The 8,847-nt window shown below is 50.7% G+C and overlaps 1 non-coding gene across 1 annotated transcript; it reads left to right on the forward strand.

Annotated features, from left to right (window-relative positions):
• Positions 1-8,420: 8,420 nt before the first annotated feature.
• TRNAC-GCA lies at positions 8,421-8,491 on the forward strand. The gene has a single exon. It is a non-coding gene; the product is annotated as a tRNA-Cys (tRNA).
• Positions 8,492-8,847: the final 356 nt, after the last annotated feature.

Raw genomic sequence — 8,847 nt, forward strand, 5'->3', positions numbered from 1 at the left:
CCGAGGATGGGTAGCAGTCTGGGGCCTGGGTATTGGGGACCCCTGTCCTAAGTTATCCGAGTGAATCCTAAAGCTAACAGTCACAGGGGTCCTTATAAGAGGGGCCAGAGAAGACTCTTGAGAGTCACTTGAACAGCAAGAAGATCAAACCAGTCACTCCTAAAGGAAATCAACCCTGAATAGTCACTGGAAGCTGAAATTCCAATACTTTGGCCACCACGTGGGAAGAGTCGACTCATTAGTAAAAATCCTGATGGTGCGAAAGATTGAAGGTGGGAGGAGAAGGGGACACAGAGGATGAGATGGTTGGGTGGCATCACCGACTCAGGGGACGTGAGTTTGAGCAAGCTCTGGGAGATACTGAAGGACACGTTCGTGGGTTCCCAAAGAGTCAGACATGATGAGTGACTGAAAAACAGCAGCAAGAAGGAGGCCTGATTATCGTGCACAGGTAGGATACCTGACGGTGGAAGCAGAGGTTGCAGGGATGTGACCAGGAGCCGGGGCAGGTCAGCAGCCTCTAGAGGCTGGAAGAGACAAGGGCCACTTCTGCCCCCGGAGTCTCTAGAGGGAAGCAGCCCTGCTGACACTTAGATTTTAGGCCGGGAAGACTTCTCACCCCCAGAACTGTCATAAGAAATGTAAGCCACCAAGCTTGTGGTGGTTTGTTATAGCAGCTTGTTTGTTATAGGAGAGAATTAACCCAAGAGGCAGTGTGCTTCCCTGCCATTCTTGTTCCTAGGATATGCTTCCTCCAGTGAACTCCTACACATCCTCCAAAGCCCCACGGAAGCGTCACCACCTCTGGCTAGGCTCTCGGTGTGAAGTCGACAGCTCTTTCCTCACTGCAAGCACGCGTCATACAGAGCACGTTTCGTGGTGCTGTGGTCAGCTCTGCAAGCAAAAAGCAGCCTCTCCACACACACCCACACACGGGAGAAGGCAGAGGAAGCTGCTGATCTTGGGTTTTCTTGCCTGCCTGGGATGGACCTTCTGCTTGATGAGCTGTCTGACTGCTGAATGAACCCTGGCTGAAGTGACTGATCAGAGGAAGACATCCCTCCAAAGGGAGACCCCTGAGTGGACCTGCTCGTGGTGATAAATATTTCTGAAGGAGAGACTTACGGGGGCTCAGGGAAGATTTATTGATGATCCAATGACCAGCATAGACCACAGTCCTCCGTGTCAACTCAGCCCTGGGAAACAGAGGGTTCTCTGTGGGGTGGGGGGAGGTCTGATGCAGGAATCGGGGGCCCAGGATCCGAGGGAGGTGGGGGTGGGAGGAGCCGGCTGGCAGGGGCTGTGCAGACCCACGGGGCCCAAGGCTGGCCCGAGGCTGGCACCACTCAGAACCAGACCTGGTTCCAGCCCCGACACAAGGAGGCTCGTCCAGAGAGTCCCGAGAGCTGTTCCGTGAGCGCTGTCTGCTCGGTCGCTTCAGTCGTGTCTGACTCTGCGACCCCGTGGACTGTAGCCCACCAGGCTCCTCTGTCCATGGGATTCTCCAGGTAAGAATACTGGAGTGGGTTGCTGTGCCCTCCTCCAGGGATCTTCCCGACCCAGGGGTCAAACCCAGGTCTCCTGCACTGCAGGCGGATTCTTTACCATTGGGGCCACCAGGGAAGCTGTCCCGAGGGGGTTCTAATGTGGCGAGGAATCCCACCTGCAGAGGCCGGGAGAGCCGCCCCGCAGCTACTCCTCCAACTGGGGTGTCCTGGTGCGTTGGCTAGGGTGAGCTCGGCAGGTGCCACCCCTGACTTGATTAGACATTCCAGGGCCAAACCCAACCTCAGCCACACCCCGAGCCCCCTGCACACGCATGCAGGAATCATGGCAGGATCTCAGCAAGCCAGCCTGGCCAGGCAATGGCTCATGAACACACTCTGCTCACACTCCAGACAGAGCCTGGCAGGCGGAGGAAGCCCTGGGCAGGGGTCAGGGTGGGATGAACCCAACACGGAGGGAAAGCCAGACACAGGGACCACAAGATCCACCCGGGCCCCCCAAGGGCCAGCCCACCATGCTGCAGGGCTCCCCACGCCTTTCCTGGCACCTGCCAGAAATAGCCAGTCTTCAGGGGAGGGTAAGTGCTGCACAGACCTCAACCGCCTGCCCGCGTCCGCGGGCCTTCCTGAATGCCCCTCCCTCCCACCCGCCGCAGAGGAAACCAGAGACCACCCTGGACCTTTACCCTGAGGTTTTTTCTTTTATTTAGTTCTACCAGTTTATTGCTACCAACTCATGTCCCTCCACCTTCACGCACGCGTGCTCAGTCCTGGAACCCCATGGACTGCAGCCTGCCAGGCTCCTCCATCCCTGGACGCTTCCCAGGCAAGAACACTGGAGAGGGTTACCATTTCCTTCTCCAGCCTTGAGGTTTTCTAAATCAGGGGACCTGGCTGAGGGGGCTCCTGGTGGGTTGGGAGTGAGGGAAGAATGGTTTCATGACAGCACTTTATAATAGCACAGGTCTCCAGACTCTCACCTTACCAATACCATCTTAGTGGAGATGCAGAGTCAGAATTCCTGTTCCCAAAGCCACTGAGCCCTGAGTGCATGTGTTCTGGTGTCTGGCGGGGGACGCAGAGTCAGGGTTCAGTAAACCCTGGGCCCCGGTTTGCCTCCAACAGCGCAGGTGGGAGGTCACCCCACCTGGCCCACGGCCGTCTCGGGAAGCGTTCAGCCATGTGCTCCCTCAGGTCATTCCACGTGGCGGCATTCATGCTTCTAGTTCCCAGTGTCCCCCCAGACCCGAGCCTGAAGTCTGGCCCTGCTCAGGCACTGCTGGGGTCATCGTGCTGACCGCTGGTACCCTCCCCATCCTCGTTGCCCCCGGGGTCCCTCCCAGGCACTGACTGGTACCTCCCAGCCAGCGCCACCTGCCCCAGACAAGCTTGGCACAGAGGGGGGAGTTCAGGAAACCCCGGATCCCGCTCACCACCTTTCCAGCCCAGGGCCGGCAGCCTGCTTCCTGACTTTCCCTGCACCCCCAGCTCCCACGCTGCCCTCCCCTCCTCCCACGGGTCAGGAGGGGCGGACTGGGAAGGACAGGATGGCCAGAACTCAGCTCCCAGCCCTTCCACCACCCACCAGCTGCTGACCCGGGCAGACGCTGAACTGCTTGGGCCTTGCTCAATCACCCGTTCACGCACCAGACACGCACAGTCAGTCAACAACCTTCACCACGCATCTGCGTGCCTCAGACACTGCTCTGCCTGGGCCTGGGGACAAGCCAGCACAGCTCTGCCCTCCTGAGCCCGCTCCAGCCCATTTTCCTAGGTCTGCACTGGGTGCAGCCCTTTCCCAAAAAGTACAGCTCAAACTCACGCATCATAAAATTCATCTACAAAAATGTGCGCAATCCAGTGGTTTTTAGGATATTCACAGAGTAATCAGAGGAACTAGACATCAAATCTCCAGCATCCGTTGGATCATGGAGAAAGCAAGAGAATCCCAGAAAAACATCTACCTCTGCTTCATTGACTAGGCTAAAGCCTTTGACTGCATGAATCACAACAAACTGTGGAAAATTATTCAAGAAATGGGAATACCAGACCACCTAAACTGCCTCCTGGGAAACCTGGATGCAGGTTAAGAAGCAACGTAGAAATGGACATGGAACGATGGACTGGTTCAAAAGCGGGAAAGGAGTACATCAAGGCTGCTTATTGTCACCTTGCTTATTTAAATTCTAGACAGAGTACCTCATGTGAAATGCCAGGCTGGATGAAGCACAGGCTGGAATCAAGATTGCCAGGAGAAATATCAAGAACCTTAAGATAGGCAGATGATGCTACCTTTATGGCAGAAAGCAAAAAGGAACTAAAGAAGTGCTTGATGAGGATGAAAGAAGAGAGTGAAAAGGCTGGCTTAAAACTCAACATTCAAAAAAATGAAGATCATGGCATCCAGTCCCATCACTTCATGGCAAATAGAAGGGGAAAAAGTGGAAGCAGTGAAAGATTTTTTTTTCCTTGGGCTCCCAAATCGCTGCGGATGGTGACTGAAGCCATGAAACTGAAAGATGCTGGCTCCTTGGAAGAAAAGCTATGACAAGCCTAGACAGCATATTAAAAAGCAGAGACATTACTTTGCCGCAAAGGTCCATCTAGTCAAGGCTATGGTTTTTCCAGTAGTCATGCATGGATATGAGGGTTGAACCATAAAGAAGGCTGAGGGCCAAAGAACTGATGCTTTTGAACTGTGGTGTTGGAGAAGACTCTCAAGAGTCCCCTGGACTGCAAGGAGATCCAACCAGTCCATCCTAAAGGAAATCAGGCCTAAATATTCACTGGAAGGACTGATGCTGAAGCTGAAACTCCAATACTTTGGCCACCTGATGCAAAGAGCCAACTCACTGGAAAAGACCCCAATGCTGGGAAAGATTGAAGGTGGAAGGAGAAGCGGGTGACAGAGGATGAGATGGCTGGATGGCATCTCTGACTCAATGGACATGAGTTTGAGCAAACTCCAGGAGACAGTGGAGGACAGAGGAGCCTGGTGTGCTATAGTGCACGGGGTATCAAAGAGCTGGACACAGCTTAGGGTCTGAACGACAACAACAATCTACCCATGATCGCAGTCAATTTTAGGACACCTTAACCACCCCCCCCAAAGAAACCCCACCCCCACTGGCAGTCACTCCCAGCCTTCCCTGTTCCACCCTCAGCCTCCCCAGTCTACTTCCTGTCTCTCGGGGTTTGCCTCTTCAATACATGCCATATAAATGAAGCCTTACAGTCCGCGTGGCCTTTTGTGACTGGCCTCTCTCGCTGAGCAACACGTTTTCAAGGTTCGGCCCAGTTGTGGCCTGAGTCAGTGTTTCTCCTTTTGATGGTCAAATACTCCACCATACGGACCAACCATGTCACTCATCCATCGTTCATTCATTCATCGTGGGAGAGCTTTGGGACTGGGTCCACTTTTTGGCTCTTACAAATAAGGTTGCTGTGATCATTCATGTACAACATTTTGTACGTAACGTGTGTTCGGTTCTCTGAGGTCTGTGCCTTGGAGTGGAATTATGGGACCAAGATTCGAGTAACTGTAACCTCATGAAATTTTCTAACATCTGGAGGGTAAGCTTTTCTCCTTGGTATTATTCTGGAGGGTCTTCACTTTTGTGGCTGTTTATTGTTCCATAAACACTTTAGAATTGGCTCATTAAGACACACGTGCACACACACACACACACACACATACGTGTTTGGGATTGTACTGGATCTGTAGATCTGGTTGGCTTGGGGGGGACTGACATCTTGCAATTCACGAGACTTTGTGTCTCTGAATATGATGTATTTCTCCATTTATTAGGTCTCCTAAAATATCTGTCAATAATGTTTAATGACTTTCTCCACAGAGCTCCTTCCTATCATTGTTTTAAAGATTTATTGCTAGGGGTTCTATAATTGCTGTGACTATTTTAAAAATTAGATTTTATGTTTGTTGCTAGCCTAAAGTAATATATTTTATTTTATTTACTTTTTTTTAGGAGAAGGGCTTGCATCTCTCTCTCCTCTACCTTTTTTTATTTTTGGCCATACTGCCCATGGGATCTCTGTTCCTTGACCAGGGATCAAGCTCCTGCCCGCTGCAGTGGAAGTGTGGAGCCTTAACCACTAGACAACCAGGGAAGTCCCTAAAGTAACATATTTTATTTTAAAACTTTTTCTCCTAAAGTAACATCTTTTTAAAATATACTGATATGGTTTTCAGAAACCTTGCTAGTCTCTTGGTAATTCAGATAAGTTGTCTATAGATTATCTGGGTTTTGGCAGAGAACAATCATGTCATATGAAAATAATGACAACTTGGCTTCTTTCCCCAAACTCGTTCTTTTCTTTCTTTGTCTCGCCTCGCTGCACCGGCTGGGTGCTCTTAGTGGTGTTGACTTGAGGTAGGCTCTGTTGCCTGGTTTCTGACATGTGAAATGTTTTGAATTGTTCACCTTCAAGCAGGCTGTCTGCATAGACTTGTTGAGTGTTCAGTACTGGCCAAGGAAATGCTCTTCCGGTCTTGGTTGGCCAAGTCGGCTTTAGATGCTGAAAGAATGCTTGTGGCTCGTTACGTGCATTACCCTGTCAGCTTTTCCACAACAACCCAGGGAGTGGGTGCTGTTCTCTTCACCTGACAGATGAGGCCCTGCAAGGTGGGTAACTGGCCTGATGCCACACGGCTGACGCGGCAGCCAGATTTACTCCAGGACCCAGGATGTCCATCACCATCCTGCTCTGCCTTCAACAAGCAAGAATAAAACAGTGAAAAACCTAAGGTAGGGGCTTCCCTGGTGGTCCAGTGGTTAAGAACCTGCCTTGCAATGCAGGGGACACGGGTTCAATCCCTGGTCAGGGAATTAAAGTCTCACATGTCTCAGAGCAACTAAGCCCTTGAGCAGCAACTCCTGAGTCCGCGACCACAGCTAGAGATTCTGTGTGCTGCAAGCAAAGCCCCACCTGAAGCAATGAAGACCCCGCATGCTGCAGCTGAGACCCTGCACAGCCATGGAAATAAATACGCACATTAAAAAAAAAAAACCTAGGGTAGTATAAATACCAACAAAATATACAATTTGGTTCTTTGAAATATTAAACAAACAAATCTTTACCAAGACTGCTTAAGAGAAAATGTGAAAGTCTCTCAGTCATGTCCAACTCTTTGCAACCCCATGGGTTGTAGCCCACCAGGCTCCTCTGTCCATGGGATTTTCCAGGCAAGAATATTGAAGTAGGTTGCCTTTCCCTTTTCCAGGGGATCTTTCTGACCCAGGGATTAAACCCAGGTCTCCCACGTTGCAGGTGGATTCTTTACCATCTGAGCCACCAGGGAAGCCCAGGGCAAAAGTAAATCATATAGAAAGCAGAAGACATGGCCACAAGCAGATAGAGTGTTGTAAATTGCTCAGAAATGGTTATAAACAACTTTATGCAAATATTTTGAAAAATTAGAAGGAATAGATTTTTTTTCCCCCCAGAAAACCATGTTATCAAATTTTACTTAAGAAGAAATAGAAAACCTTCCCTGGGCTTCCCTGGTGGCTCAGACAGTAAAGCGTCTGCCTGCAGTGCAGGAGACCTGGGTTCGACCCCTGGGTTGGGAGGATCCCCTGGAGAAGGACATGGCAACCCGCTCCAGGATGCTTGCCTGCAAAATTCCATGGACAGAGGAGCCTGGCGGCTGCAGTCCGTGGGGTCGCCAAGAGTCAGACCTGACTGGCAGGCTAGAGTCCACGAGAACACCTACAACCATGAAGCTAACCGAGCAAGCTCCGGCTATTTCAAAGGTGAGTTTTTACCCACCTTCAACGAGCAATTTCTACCTCATTCAAACTCTCAGAAGAAAAATGGACGCTGCCGCCTCGCTTGAGGAGAGGATACTCCCTGGCACCAGATCTGCCGACGGTTTGTACAAGAAGAGGTGAGCGTGGGCCGGATGTGCACACACACACACAAAACCTCATGACGAATTAGCAAGTGCAGTCCAACACATTGTTTAAAAAACCCATTATGATGAGAAAGCAAGCTTTATGCTACAAACATAAAGTTGTTTCAGCAAAAATTAGATCCATGCCTTCCATAAAACTTCTAGATGAGCCTAAAATCTTAAAGTGGGACTTCCCTGGTGGTCCAGTGGCTAAGAATCCGCCTGCCAATACAGGGGACGTGGGTTCTATCCCCGGTCCAGGAAGATCCCACACGCCACAGGGCAACTAAGCCCGAGGGCCACAACTGCTGAAATCGCAAGCCCCAGAGTTCTGCAACAAGAGAGGCCACTACAGGGAGAAGCCTGGGTGCAGCAGCAAAGACCCAGCATGGCAATAAATAAATAATTTAAACAGAAATAGAAGCTTAACGTGGAAAACAAAACTATTAGCAGAAAATGCATAAGATGAGCTCAGAATCTCAGGGAAAATTCTGAGTCAGGAGACAAAGATAATAACTCACAAAGGAAAGAGTGATCGATTTGATTACATCAAAGTTTAAATGGTCTGCAGGATGAAAGACCCAGAAACAAAGATAAACATCAAGCAACGGAGGAGAGCTGAGGTCGACGCATACGACGGAAGATTGATACCTGGGGTGTATTCATCCCTCCTGTCAGCCAGTGAGGCAGACAACCTCGTGGAAACAGACAACAGCTGTAAACAAATGGGAAGGAAACCTGAATGTCCAATGAGCTCGTGAACACGCAGACGTTCAGGCTTGGTCAGGCTGGCGCACCCAAGGGCGGGAGAAGGGTCGCTGCCACCTCTTTCCTTCCGGGAACTGCCCTCAGAGGCTGTGCACATGCCCTTGGCAGGCACACACGGTTGGCTGTGGGCAGCTTTGGTGGTCATGGCAAAAAAAAAAAAATACTGGAAATAGCGTACATGCACATCATGTGGAATGGATGAGTAAAATGCAGGTGTACTCATATGAGGGGCTTCCCTGGTGGCTCAGTGGTAGAGAATCTGCCTGCAATGCAGAAGACCCGGGTTCGATCCCTGGGTGGGGAAGATCCACTGGAGGACAGCATGGCAACCCACTCCAGTACTCTTTCCTGGAGAACCCCATGTACAGAGGAGCCCTAAGGGGCTACCGTCCAAAGGGGTGCAAACAGTCGGACATGACGGAGCGACTAAGCACATCGCAGCAGCATATACTCATATGATGAAATACTGCAGCACAGTTGAAACAAAGTTGGAACGGTCTACATACATTTTTAAACAGGCAGCGTTGTGCCATCCGTTGTTTCCACATGGCCATCTATGTAGAAGAGAAGGTGAACCCCAGGAGAAACCATGGCCCAGAACTGTATGGCTTCACTAGAGGAGGGGCAGGAGGGGAGCGGAATGGGCAGGAGACAGGCAAA

Source organism: Bos indicus x Bos taurus, chromosome 6 (genome assembly GCF_003369695.1).
Source record: "Bos indicus x Bos taurus breed Angus x Brahman F1 hybrid chromosome 6, Bos_hybrid_MaternalHap_v2.0, whole genome shotgun sequence".
NCBI lineage: Eukaryota > Metazoa > Chordata > Mammalia > Artiodactyla > Bovidae > Bos > Bos indicus x Bos taurus.